We start from the raw sequence: 14,236 nt of genomic DNA on the forward strand, positions 1-14,236 counted from the left end.
CAATGCTACATACATTCATATTTAATAAATCAAGGACAAATCTCACATTTTAACTTTTGAACACTATAAATGTCATGACTCTAATTTGGTCTTCTTTTTTATGCACTTTTTTTCTCCTTGAGAAGAAAACAAATGGATATGTCCACAAAATTTTTGACAATCTGCATGCTTTCCTTACAAGAAGTAAGTAGGTATGATCAAGATGATCAAAGTTCGAATCATAACGGATCAAGCATCATGTGGTGGTGCACATGTGGTCACAACACTAGTGTGATTTTCTTTTGAGGAATCATTAGTAGTCTTGAAAATAACATGCTAAATGTTGTCAACATGCAAGTTTCTTTCAATGAGCATGTGACTTGTAATGATGCCTAAATTAAGTAAAGGATAAGACACTTTTCAAAGAATAATCTACATAACAGTTACGTGTGAATGGAATTTGTGCATCATAGACTACACATAACGATTACTAAAAGTGTAGCAAATGAAAGAAAAGTTTCCTAAGACTTATGGGTCCTTGAAAGCAATACTAAGAAGAGGTTTTGCAAATGATCAAGTTGACAGAGACAATTACAACTTACTTGTCAAAACTCTAGCACCACTAAAGCAACATGGCACATCACACCCAAAGGAGGATATACCTGAGTGATGAAACAATTTCACATGCAAACTAAAAATGCTTTTATCAATTGTGGATGTAATCTCTAATTGATGTCACAAAAATCATGGAATTTTTTAATATTTCACATTTGTGAAAAAATGAAACAATTTTTACTTAATTTATAGCCACATCTTGGGGATGCTGATCATATTGAAAAATTCACCTTGATGTCTTCAGCTCGTCCACCTAGAATTATGAAATCTTCATTTCTACATCATATCACATTATTCCAAGATATTTTCCCTTGGTGTGAGTTGATAACGCATTTGTTTTAAAGGTGCCACTGGAATCATATAAGTTAAATCTATAGATATCCCCATTATTGAAAATCACGTCTTATCGTAGGACTTTCCCACCTTTAAATAGATATTTAGGGGATGGCTTGAGTGCAAATGCAAAGGTAATGTCTTCATAGTGACTACATTAGCCCCATCCCTCAATATACTCCCTTAATAAACACCTTTGGGTGAGAAATGAACATCAGAGTACAAACATGCCCCCAAGTAGCACCATATAGTTGATTGCATTGCCATAAGGTACTTACATGATAAGATTTGCTATTTCCATTACAAATGACTAGGTCTTTGGATGATGATGCCAATATTAAGCAAACAATTAGCAAAGTCAATAAAAAATATCAAGATTAAGTCAAAGGTGTATGATTTGATGCTTTCATGTCCAGTACTGTTCTATACCTAATCTTGAGAGATGCATTGAGCCACTCACTAGTACAAAAGATTATTATATTGTTCCATGGAGGGATGATACATGCTTGAGAAAATCCATGTTAGTAACACGATGATGTAAGTGTGTAGTTAACAACCCTATGTGCCCACCTACTTCAGGGGAACCTACTAAGTCTATCTCCTTACAAGGCTAACAAAGCCAAGCAACAGGTTTAGATGTTTCTTAGGCATGTGAATATGCATTAGTTGGTACCTCCACAGTTTAGAGACCTTAAATTTCCAACCACTTTAGTCATTACTTGAGGATGAGAGCATACAAAGTGGTTATGTAGAATAAAGAATAGATTTTATTTTTTTCCAATGCAAGGGTTCAATTAATCTAGGAAAACAACATTGTTAGTGAGAAACCACTCAAGGGGATGGGAGTGCTCACTCTATGTATACTCTAACTATCATGTGCATTCAAGGCCCAATTTATGCCAATATATAATGAATCAAATAGAGCATTTTTCCATGGGCAAATATCTCCATTAAATCATATCCTTTTGTATGCAAAAATAGGTCTTCAAAATGGATTTTAGAAGGCCCTTTTGCTGAACCCACATGATCGAGTTACATATTTATGAGAGATCTTACCGATTTTAGAACATATTTGAATATTTTTTAGTAGACGTTTGTGGACATGTTTTGTGAATTTCATAGCCAAAATCACAATTCTATACTCTAATGGGATTAATGCCATGATCTTGAAGAAGGATTGAGCATAGAGAATATTTTTGTTTTTTTAGATCCACATTTTTAATTGGCTATTTAAGGCATCTTTTATATGTTTTGGTGTAATCTTGCAGAAATTGTATGACTTTGGAACATGATAATGTCTTCTGATGATTAGATGGTTCCTTTCTGTTTATCTAAGAGGTTCATAAAAATCTTGAGGCATTTCGTAAAATACTTCCTTCGTTTAATCCCATAGCTAAAGGTAAAATCAAGATGGACACTTTTCGTTTTCTACTGATACGAACCCATGTTCTATCCCTTTTGTCTATCCCCAGTTTGAATCTTCCCCCCCCCATCTGAAATTATAGTGCTAGTATACGCGGAAACTCCTAATATGTTAAAATAAATAATCTACTTGTTAAGTTTTTTATGCTTCACAAATCATATCCATAAAATTTGAAGGAGGCTTGAAACTTTTCATTAAACCTATAATTGAATACTTACCACATGGTCATGAGAACTGGATGTAGCATGCCAGTTATAAACTATATACCTCTTGAAAAGGTGAGTCACAAGTTCTCTCAAGTTCTAAGTTTCACATCCTTCTTCATTTGAACATTTAGTTACTCACACTCTTTGATGCAAAAACTCTCCACCACCACTTTTCCCACACATTTTAATTATTCTCTCTTCCTTTCTAGCATAATGAACATAATAGACTTGTCCTTTGTAATCATATTTCCCACTACATTATCAAGAGATTGGTATGAGACATGAATATAGAACTCAAAAGTTATCATCATTGGGAAATCAATGTAGCTGTCACATTATTCAGGACCACCAATCAATACTTTTAAAGCCCTCTCCCAAGTTGTGAGCAAATAACTCCCAAGCATGTATTGGCAAACCTATTGGTGGTTTCTTGTTCACACTCCCCATTAGTTGGGCATTGTCACACCACATGCAATCACATGAATATGATCTGTTATTACATTGGAAATATGGGCATCTCATTATATGTGGTATGGTAATGGCAATGAGAAAGTAGGTTCAAGGGATATTTTGAAGCAATTCATGGATAAATCATAGCAATTTTTGTAGCTTGAGTTCCAAAGTTAGAGAGAACCTTTAAAAATACTATGAGCTTTAAAGGCTTGCCTTTAATTTTATCAAAATTGAATGGCTTAAAAAGTTCCATCCAACATACCAAATCTCACTAATACTCTCACTTATATGAGGATTCATTCATATAATAAGCCCTGACTGTGAGTTGTTATATAAGATTACCTTAGAAAATGATAATTCTTGAGAAGTGTCTTATAAAATCACTAATACAATTAGGCAACTTGTTGATATTATAAGTGCACTCACTTTTATACCCTTCTTTATCAATTCAAAGGTAAGATGCTTCATGATATTATCCTAGAGATAATAGTCCATTAAGAACAATCTTGAGGAAGCACTAAGAGTTGGACAAATTTCCACTATATAAAGCATATTCACTTTTATACCTCTCATCATGGATCCAAAGTCTTGAATATGATTTTATGTTAGTTTTTTTTATATAGCATATTCCTCTTGTTAAGCATCTCTATCAATATATACATCTAGAGACATAAGATTCCTATTATTTCTCTTAACTTTTATTTCTTGACTTCTATATCATATTTGATCTCCATTTATAAATCTAAAAACATAGCTCAATTAAAGTAGAGGGTACAATCTTTATTCTCCAACTCTTTAGCATGTGGAAGTATGAACAAGCTTCTCCTCTATCTTCTTTAATATCTTATTTTTCATCTCTTAATGAGTTAGCCTCTTTTCTATCTAGCCTTTAGTGCCATCCTCTTTCATAAAATAGAGGTCAAACTATTCTAGTTTTAATATTTATTTTTGCAATCCCGCACTTGTCCTAGGTCAACTTCTGACAATTGTATCATCCAATATCTCCTCAAAACAATTTCTAGCCTTTGCGTACAACAACAAACCCATTAATCTTAGCTTATGTTTGTATATGTCCCTATTAGTCTAGATATTCAAAAACTCAATCCTTAAGAATTGGAGATCTCCATTCCTAGATCCCTTGCACTAGATCATCTCTCACATACCTACCATGAAGCTTGAGAAAAAATCCATATGGAGATCCAATGTTGACTCTAAGGACCCAAGAACAATCATCCCCTCCTCCTTGGTGGGGTCGTGAGAGGATGTGATTTGCTTTGGAGTTATGCATCTATTGTAGCCATACAACCAACATAAAATGGAATAGTGTAGTATAGATTTATCCCTATCCTCTTTAACTAATCACAAGTGATACCACCCTTATATTTTTATCTAACCTAGTATATCAATATGCCTAGTTTTATGCTGAGGGAGGTGTCCTTTCAATAACAAGAGCCCTTGCCACTTTGAAACCCTCTAGTGAAAAAGAAAAATTAGCCATATTGAGCTTCTCAATATTACAGTTAAACTAAATATCATTTACTTTTACTTTTAAGTGGGGGTAGCTTGTTGGCCTTCTTATCTTTTGCATGCCCCAAGGAGAGCATGGTATGGAAACTCACACCCAAGAACATCTTAGGATGTTGCAAGACAATGCATAATCTTTCAATTTTCTTTTTACTTTTCTTCCCACAGCTAGGTCTCATCCCAATGAGGGGCATTAGGGCATCAATATAGACCTAGTGACTTAAGCCCAGGAACTTACCAAGACCTCGCAAGGTGATAAGTATCTCTCGCTACAGTAAGAGAGGCTTCATCTTGATAGTTAAATGAACTAGGAAATTATTCCCAATCAAGCTACATTAGACACCCATTGTGTACTAGGAATAGCTTGGGATTAAAACACCTTCACAAGAGGAAAAGCTATATATGCATCTCCCCAAGAGGACTACCCAAACCTAACCATAATGCATGGCATCTTATTCACACTTAATAACAAACAAGCCCTACTCCTCACCTCAAGAAGAAAACAGAAAATAGTATAGAAACAAGGAGATAGAGACCCCTAATATTAATAAGATATTCATTGCAACTCCCAAATCATCTTGAATGTAATCCAAGGGATCCTCCACACATATCTCAACAACAACACATGAATTATCAACTCTTGTACTAAAGGGGATAATAAAATGGACCTTTTGACCTAACAAAATAAAACATCACTACAAGGATTTGAGCTAGTAGCGACGCCGATTAGCGATGGCGGATAGTGGCGTCGCTATTGCCGTCGCTACGCGCCGCAGGGAAAAAAAGCGGTAGAAACCGAGCACGGTTTTCATTTCGCGTTTGCTCCATTGTGAGTTTTGAGAGCGAGAGCGAGGGAGAGAGCGACCGTCGTGAGAGAAGGAGAGGAAGAAGACTTGCCGCTGCCGCCGCCGCCGCCGTTGTTTGCGAAGGAGAGGAGGAGCCTTCATCGCAAAGAGGAGCCGCCCCACGCTCGCCATATCTCATCGGTGAGTCTCCCTCTCTCTTTCTTTTGCTTGTTTAAGGTTTAAATCACTCTCTTTTTCTTTTGCTTGTTTAGGAGAGGAAATGAGAGAGAGGGAGAGGGAGAGGGAGAGGGAGAGAGAGGGAGAGAAAGAGAAAGAGAGGGAGAGGGAGGGGGAGGAAATGAGAGAGGGAGAGAAAGAGAAAGAGAGGGAGAGGGAGAGTGCATTCTCTCTCTCTCTCTCCCTTTTGCTTGTTTAATGTTTAAATCACTTTCTTTTTTGCTTGTTTAGGAGAGGAAACGGAGAGTAAGAGAGAAAGAGAGGGAGAGGGAGAGGGAGAGGGAGAAAGAGAAAGAGAGAGAGAAAGAGAAAGAGAAAGAGAGGGAGAGGGAGAGGGAGGGGGAGGAAATGAGAGAGGGAGAGAAAGAGAAAGAGAGGGAGAGGGAGGGAGAGTGCATTCTCTCTCTCCCTCTCCCTTTTGCTTGTTTAATGTTTAAATCACTTTATTTTTTGCTTGTTTAGGAGAGGAAATGAGAGAGAAAGAGAGGGAGAGAAAGAGAAGGAGAGGGAGAGAGAGGGGAAGGAAATGAGAGAGGGAGAGAAAGAGAAAGAGAGGGAGAGTGCATTGTCTCTCTCCCTCTCCCTTTTGCTTGTTTAATGTTTAAATCACTTTATTTTTTGCTTGTTTAGGAAATGAGAGAGAAAGAGAGATAGAGAGGGAGAGAAAGAGAGGGAGAGGGAGAGGGAGGGGAAGGGGAAGGAAATGAGAGAGGGAGAGAAAGAGAAAGAGAGGGAGAGGGAGAGGGAGAGTGCATTCTCTCTCTCACTCTCCCTCTTGCTTGTTTAATGTTTGAATCACTTTCTTTTTTGCTTGCTTAGGAGAGGAAATGAGAGAGAAAGAGAGAAAGAGAGGGAGAGGGAGAGAGAGGGAGAGAAAGAGAGGGAGAGGGAGGGGAAAGAAATTTAAGATAATAGACTTATCGATAATGGTATGCAATGTGCTTTGCCATGGGCCACGTACATTGGTGACTCTTTAAGATGGCTTAAAATTGGTCATGTCCTTCATAATGTCCAAGTAGGGGATCTAATTGTGATATGCATAATTCATTGTTTTTGTATTAACTTTATAGGCATAACAAATTAGAAATCATGCCAACTAGTCAACGGAAGGACTAAAAGAAAATGATACGGTAGCTAATAGTCATTACGGTACTTCATCAAAATGAACCCAAAAGTATTGTTATAGAAGAAGAATCCCTTAAATTGAGTATAGGATATTTTCTCTCAGGTCTTATGATTATGAGTAGAATTGATTGAAATAAATTTTATTACTATAGTTGATAAATTTCATAGATGGCATTAATTTTAATACACGATCCTAGGACAAAAAAACCACATTTCTAAGATGCTTTTTGTTGAGACTGGTTTATTATTAGACTAAGAGATCCTCAATGATGCTCATAAATGGATTACTTATACTCAAAGCCCTCAAGTGCAGTTTTTTACAATAACGAATAATTATCTACCGAGACAAACAAATCCTTGAGCATGATACAAGGCCGAGATATAACATCAAAAAATCTCTCAACTACTATATACAATGCAAGATTTATGGTCAACTTGCAACTTGATGTACATCTCCATAAAGCTATCCATTTAAGCCTCGTTTGCTGTAATGTAGATAAGATGGAAAACGAAGAAGGTCTTATTGTTCAAGACCGCGAGACGTATCTTAATCAGCATGTCCCATGTCCTTGCTCTCAATGCAAGTTGGCAATTAGACGAAAACGCCGATTGTCTATAGAACATGTACGACGATTTGGCAAGTTTCAATCTGAGATCATTGATCAAGCGATTGCGAATTTTCAGCAAACGGTAATTTGAAGTTAATATTAATCGTGCATTGTACTCGCAAGCTAATAGAAAACCATACACAATAAGATTGGGTCTTGTTGGCAAATTTTCTATCCAGGGGGGTGATGTCTCGACCCAAGGGGGAGTGCATCCTTTGCGGCCAATTAGAAGAGTTCGTGGATGTGCGATGGATGGATTGCATGAGCCAATCCACCACTCGCAAGGCCCATCTATACCGTCAATGCCAGAGGAGACAGACAACCTTCTCGACCTACCTACAATCTTGGAGCCTGAGATGGAGGCAATGATCAATGCATTGATTCCCATGGATGTTGGGACATTTTGCCTGCTTAGAAAGGAAAAATCCATACCATTATATGATGGGTGCCGAGTATCTCGGTTGAAGACGTTGCTTGCACTCTTAAGTGTGCAAGCAAAATACGGTTGGAGCGATACGAGTGTGACTGAGTTATTCAAGTACCTTGCACATAGGCTTCATTGATTTTTTTTTTCAGTATTATTGCAAACATTTGTGCTTTTTCAAGGTGTTTTATGATTTTTTTCAGGTTATTGAAATATCATATATTACCACCTGTAAATACCATGCCTGAGTCTCGTGATGATGCACGACATGTTTTACGGAAGCTTGGCATGGACTACAATAACATCCATGCATGCATCAACGACTACATATTGTTTCGAGATGAATACGAGACTATGGATACATGTCCAAAGTGTGGTGTTCACAGGTAATGACAGGACTTGCAAGGGCAAACCATCCCTCAAAAAGTTCTCAGACACTTTCTGCTCATCCCCCGCATAAACCACATATTTCGCACATCTGGCATGGCAAGCTTGACAACGTGGCATGTGTAGAATAGGTCCACGGATGGAGTTCAACGAATATCAGCGGATTCGCGCGCATGGAGCCACATTAACTCTACATTCCCAGGCTTTGCACGAGAGCCAAGGAATCTTCGGCTCGGTCTCGCCATGGATGGTGTGAACCCATTCGGTCTGCGCTCGACTTCTTACAGTGTGTGGCCTATAGTGCTTGTCAACTACAACATCCCTCCATGGCTTTCTACGAAGAAAGGACATCTCATCCTTAGCTTGCTTGTCCCGGGCCGCTACAAAGTAAAAAATATGGACGTGTATCTTCGTCCATTAGTCGATGAGCTTAAGATTTTGTGGGAGGAGGGGATCACTGTGCAAGATATGAGTAGGCGCGATGGTCGGCGGTCAGCCAACATTCGAGCCATTCTCATGTGGACGATGCATGACTTTCCAGGATTGGGTGAGTGCTCAGGTGAGCAGACCTCCGTTCTCGCTGGTAATATCTATATTTTATTTCATTCAATCAAGTATTCACTAGGTCGTGGCTTGCCTTACAGGTCTGGTTACCTCAGGTTATCATGCATGTCCATTGTGTGGGCCACAGTTAGACTCCCGAAGGTCACGAACCATGAAGAAGATGGTATATCAAGGACACGCCGCTTTCTTGTTGGAGGATCATGAACTCAGGGAAGGTTTTCTTTAACAACCTCCAACACGTATGAATGCTACAAGGTGGTACGAGCTGAAAATGGTAAACCCGGAATCACATCCAAATGGAATGCGATGGTTCTCAGTTTTCTACGAGTTGCCATATTGGACCCACTTACAGGTCAACCACTTGGATCCCATGCATATTTTCAAGAATGTGGGCAGCTTGCTATGGGACCACATCATAGGAAAGAGAGATACTATAGGGTCACGAAATGGATTTGAAGGAGGTAGGTAAGATGGAGGCGCTTTGGCCGTAGTCGAGTGCTGAAGGGGGAGTGCAGCTTCCTCGTGCTCCTTGGGTTTTGTCCACCAAAGAAGAGCGCATTGTGAAGCAAGTAATCAAGTCTATCCGCACTCCGACGGGTATGACGCGTTCTCTCAGGTCCGTATTTTCTAAAGATGACCAATTGTCGGGGCTAAAATCCCATGATTGGCATAAGATATGTTAGGTTTGTGAACAGAATGGATTGTAATTAGCGTGGGCATTTTGCAATTTGAAAAGTGGCCATTATTCATAATGCTTTCTCATTTGTGGTAGTTTGTCCTACCGATCGCGATCGCAGGATGCCTTACTCCAGAAATTCGCGGGGCCATTTACAAGTTGTCGACTTTGGTGCAATGGATCTCACAGAAAGAGATTAAGACGTCCTCTATTGAATCCACAAGGCGGGGAGCAGTGAAGACGGTCTATCTCTTTGAGAAATACCTACCCACTAGCATGCTCACGATACAAGTTCACCTTCTTGTGCATCTTGTGGACGAAGTGGAGATTGCCGGACCTGTCCATACGCGATGGATGTTCTTCCTGGAGCGCTTCATGAAAACCTTGAAAGGCTTTGTGCGACAACGAGCTCGTCTAGAAGGTAGCATGGCAGAAGGTTGGTTGGTGTCAGAGGCGTTAGTGCATATCTCACAATGGCTACCAACGGTGGAACCAGACAATGAAATGCTATGGATGCTGAAGGACGATGATAGACTGATTGGAGACGTGGTGGTTGGAAATGGGGTAGAAAAAAGAATGGATGCCTCAATGGAAGAGAATGTGAATCGCTTTCATATGTTGCACCATGCCTCCATGGAGACGTGGCTCGCCAAGTACCAGATTGCAATGCAAGATCGAGAGGAAGCGCGAGTTGAATTCCGACGTAGTATGCGTCATCGACCGATTCGATATCCCGAAGGCATGGAGGAGATGCCGCGGTTTATGTCAACACGATGGTTGCATGGAGCCTTGACCGCAGCATCCAGCGAAGGGACAGAGGTCTCAATGGAGGAGTGGAAGTTCTCGAGGGGATGTAGTCCAAAGGTGATGAGGGGTTTAGAATGTGTCATATCTAAATTTTATATGCGATATCTAATTTGAGTGTTTCAATGTATAGTACAAAATATATAGTGCAACATGGTCGCATGGATGGCATTTTCGTGTGGAGCGTATTGACAAAATGCGCTCCACAATGGACTGTGGTGTCATGGGAAGGTTTGAGCAAGAGAGCCAGCGACGAGCAACGGATCCAAACACGGTTGTGGATGAGATGGAGTATTTTGGGAACTTGCAAAGTATTATTACAGTGGATTACTATAGCTTCTCCATGATACTATTCGATGTGGAGTGGTTCAAAGTGGTACTTGGAGGAGCTAGAGCAACAGTTCGACGAGGTCCATCAGGATTTCTCAAAATAGATTCAAAAAAAAAAGGACGGATTTGCGCGACACCTTTGTGTTGCTGGCCCATTGTGAACAGGTGCATAAAGTCATTTGCTTGCTAATTGTAACACGACATGGTTTATGTCACAATGGTTTGAACTCGCTTTGTACGTGTTTGTGAACATGTAATCTTCTATCCAAACCCCCGACAACCTCGATGGCGGTATGTTATACCTTCAACTCCTCGAAGTGCGAGAGTATATGATCAAAGCGATGTTCTGGGTATAGATGAAGAAAATATACAAATAGAGGGGTCGATATTACAAGCGGTGGAGGCCACCGCAAGCTTGGAGCTCGCATCGGCTAACAATGATGGAAATACAATAGTCCAAGAATTTTTTGAGAAAGAGGCAGACTCGTTCTTTTGTGGTGACATGTCTATCGACCTTCCAGTGTATGTAGAGTTGTATTAGGAGGATAACATGGGACCATAGAATACTTCATTCTTGGAGAATTGTATTACTCAATTCGTTGTTTAGATCTTCCATAAAGGTATATAAGATATGCATTTTAAGAGGGATTTCTCAAAAATGATTTATATTACTGTGCTTTGTATAGTTAAAATTGATTATTCTAACACCATTTTTTATCTGTGCAGGTGACATTTTCAAGATGAGTCGAGGGATGAGCGATGAGGAGTTTCAGGACGTGATGGCACGCATGTCTCTAGACCAGCTCGTGAGATTCAGAGAGATGGCAGACCAGGAGCGGTCTCGTTCTTCGTCAGGGCACTCTGCTAGATCTACTTCAGTGCGATCAGATGCTTTAGCTTTGAGCAGACGATCTCGACGCTCACGACTTGGGCCAGAGGGAGGGACTGCATCGGGATCAGGGGGTGCTACTGTGGAGACACGGATGTGGTGTCTCCGTCTCGTCATTCAGCTGGAGTTGTGTCACCTCCAGGATTTGTCACACCTATGGGGACGTCTACTCCAGTTACTCCGGCTTTTGCGCAGCCGTCAGTGGCAGGTGGCACCCCTTTTGGTGGCACCCCCTTTGGTGGCACCCCTTTGAGTGGCACTTTGAGAGAGGTTACCCTCGTCGGTACACCGGATGCACAGGGGTCTCCTGGATATGCCCAGGAGCGTGAACGGAGATGGGAGAGGACCCATCTTAAGCAAACTCCTAGGGGTTATGAATACCTGGTTGATAGTAGGTCAGGAGCCATCATCATGAATGATGAGGGGAGGAGGGTGATGGCTCGCATGAGAGAGTTGTGCCAACAAGTTTTTCGGCACAACGTCTTGGATCATTGGAAGAACATATCGGAGGGGAGCAAGGACTACATAGTAGCATCCTTGCACGAGGAGTTTCCAGTGCCATCCACCAGTAGATAGATTCTTACGGGCTGGATGATGGATTGCACGCGTGCATACATGTCACATAGATGATCCGACGCACGCAATGCAATCAAGAGTGGGGTTGCAAAGCCCGAGTGGCTAGATGCAGACGACTGGCGCGCCGACTGAGGGAGGAGGCTACAGATTCTCCAGGACATTGGAGTCAACAGCGGGAGGCGGCGAGGGCACGACTCGAGGTCGGAGTGGTCCATCATCTTGGGAGTGGCGGCCATAGGACATATTTGGAGGACTTTGTAAGTTTCTCTTTTGTTTTGCTTATTTGTTTTTTTGAAATATTCTTTGTACTGACAATCATGTTTCTAACAGTTAGCATTTTGTTTTATTTGTAGCACTCCATTACAAATCGCGATCCGCAAGGCCTTGAGACTCGATATGCAGAGAGGCACGGTCTGAATGCATTGATCGGCCGATTGTATAGACACGACGGCCCTGTAAGTCACTCATCTTTCTTGTCCGTAGTTACCATGAGATATTTGAATGCATTATTGTATGGTGGATTGATATATTGTTTCTTTTTCTGCAGAATCTGTTCGATGCTCCTTTGCGGCGGGACGAGCTTTCGGGGGACGAGGATTTCTAGCTCGCCCTTGGATCCTTGGAGCTCACACACCTTTAGTTTTTAGTCGCCTGATCTATGTAGACGTTTTCTACAGTAGTGCAGAAACTATTTTGTATGGCTCTCATATAGCACACAGTGCTATATGTGGCACGACAGCTTGCTGCCCTGCCACAAATTTTTTTTCCCCTATTACCGTCACTATTTGCGTCGCAAATTTACTACTCGCATCACTATATGCATCGCTATTTGCGTCACTATATGCGACGCATATAGCGACGCCAATAGCGATGTTTCTATGGCATTGCCAATAACGACGCTTTTTGCGATGACGGGGGTAAATTTTATTGTTTGTATTTTTATCGCTTCAAACGTTAGTATAAGGTCTATATCTTGTAGTGCATGACAATTTAAACACAATTTCGAAGCATTGATGCTTCCTCATTTTATCCCCCATATATTAATATCATGCTCAATACTAGAGGATACACTAGACCAGAGGAAAGCTAAGTGAAATAGGTTGTTGAACAATGAGCTCCGTGTATAAATAGCAAGGGATGACCAATGAATATATTGTCCAACATTCCTATGCATCCTTGGAAGAGTAGGACGGTGATCAATGTCCCTTTTATTCATTACTTGAACTAACCACCACCAATGCCCAAAGAGTGAGACTTTAGCTAATAACTCCCACCATAATCTTGGCTTGATTTTTTCAAATAAGGAAGACAAACCCTCATTCCCACAAGTTAAAAAAACATTCATTAAATGCATATTTTCCTAGTGAATCTACAAAGTAATTCCACAACCTACGTATAAGTTGGGAGATTACTAACTCAAATGATGTGAACATGCCCAAAACATTGTCATGATACATGTGAAAAATGGGATCTCAAACACCATAAGTCCTATTCAATTGAGTTATAACCAATTTTAAGTAATCCTTTAATAACAATAATTGAATTCCCCATGTACGGCAATATTGAGACTCACCAAAAAGGCTCTATACTACAACATATTGATAGTAAGGCCTATGCCAAGGTATCCACCAAGATTCATAATTGGGGATCTTTTATGGCTACCCCAATACTTGCATGTCTAGCTAGGCCATGTGATGCTGCATCAAACTAAAAAGTGTAGACTAAAATTTCATATCGGGGAAGTTACTATATGTATATCCTCTACATCACGTGCATTCAAGGCCTATTTATAAATATCCTTATTTGTGATTTTTTCTTGAATAAAGCATTACCCTTTTCTATTCAATTTGTAAATAACCCCTTTTTTTACACCCTTCTATATGTAAAAAATGTATTAAAATGGTGTTTTAAAAATACATTATTTTGAACCCACATGTGATGCACACATATATTCATGAGTAACTTACCCGAGAATTTCATCCACACATTAAGTCATTAGTAAAACTCGCTCCTGCTTATGATAATCAAAGTTGAGCTAGGATAGGAGATGTTCTAAAGGCACAATCTCTCCTCCTAGTTGAACTCAACCAATATGCACTTGGCAATATGCTCCTACAATGGTGGCAATAAACCTCAATTTTCCATTTTAAGGTCTCACATAGCTACTTTATCACTTTGTAACCTTTATCCATCCTTGGTGGTTTGTTGTCATGAACTTTGTGTCTATGGGCCCGAACCTTACAATACGATCTCTATTCTTATTGGGATTTCACATGTTTGTATTGTCAAGATTGTGGG

This window comes from Lygodium microphyllum, chromosome 22 (genome assembly GCF_053477565.2).
Source record: "Lygodium microphyllum isolate KBCC chromosome 22, Lygodium_microphyllum_v1.1.10, whole genome shotgun sequence".
In the NCBI taxonomy this organism is placed as follows: domain Eukaryota; kingdom Viridiplantae; phylum Streptophyta; class Polypodiopsida; order Schizaeales; family Lygodiaceae; genus Lygodium; species Lygodium microphyllum.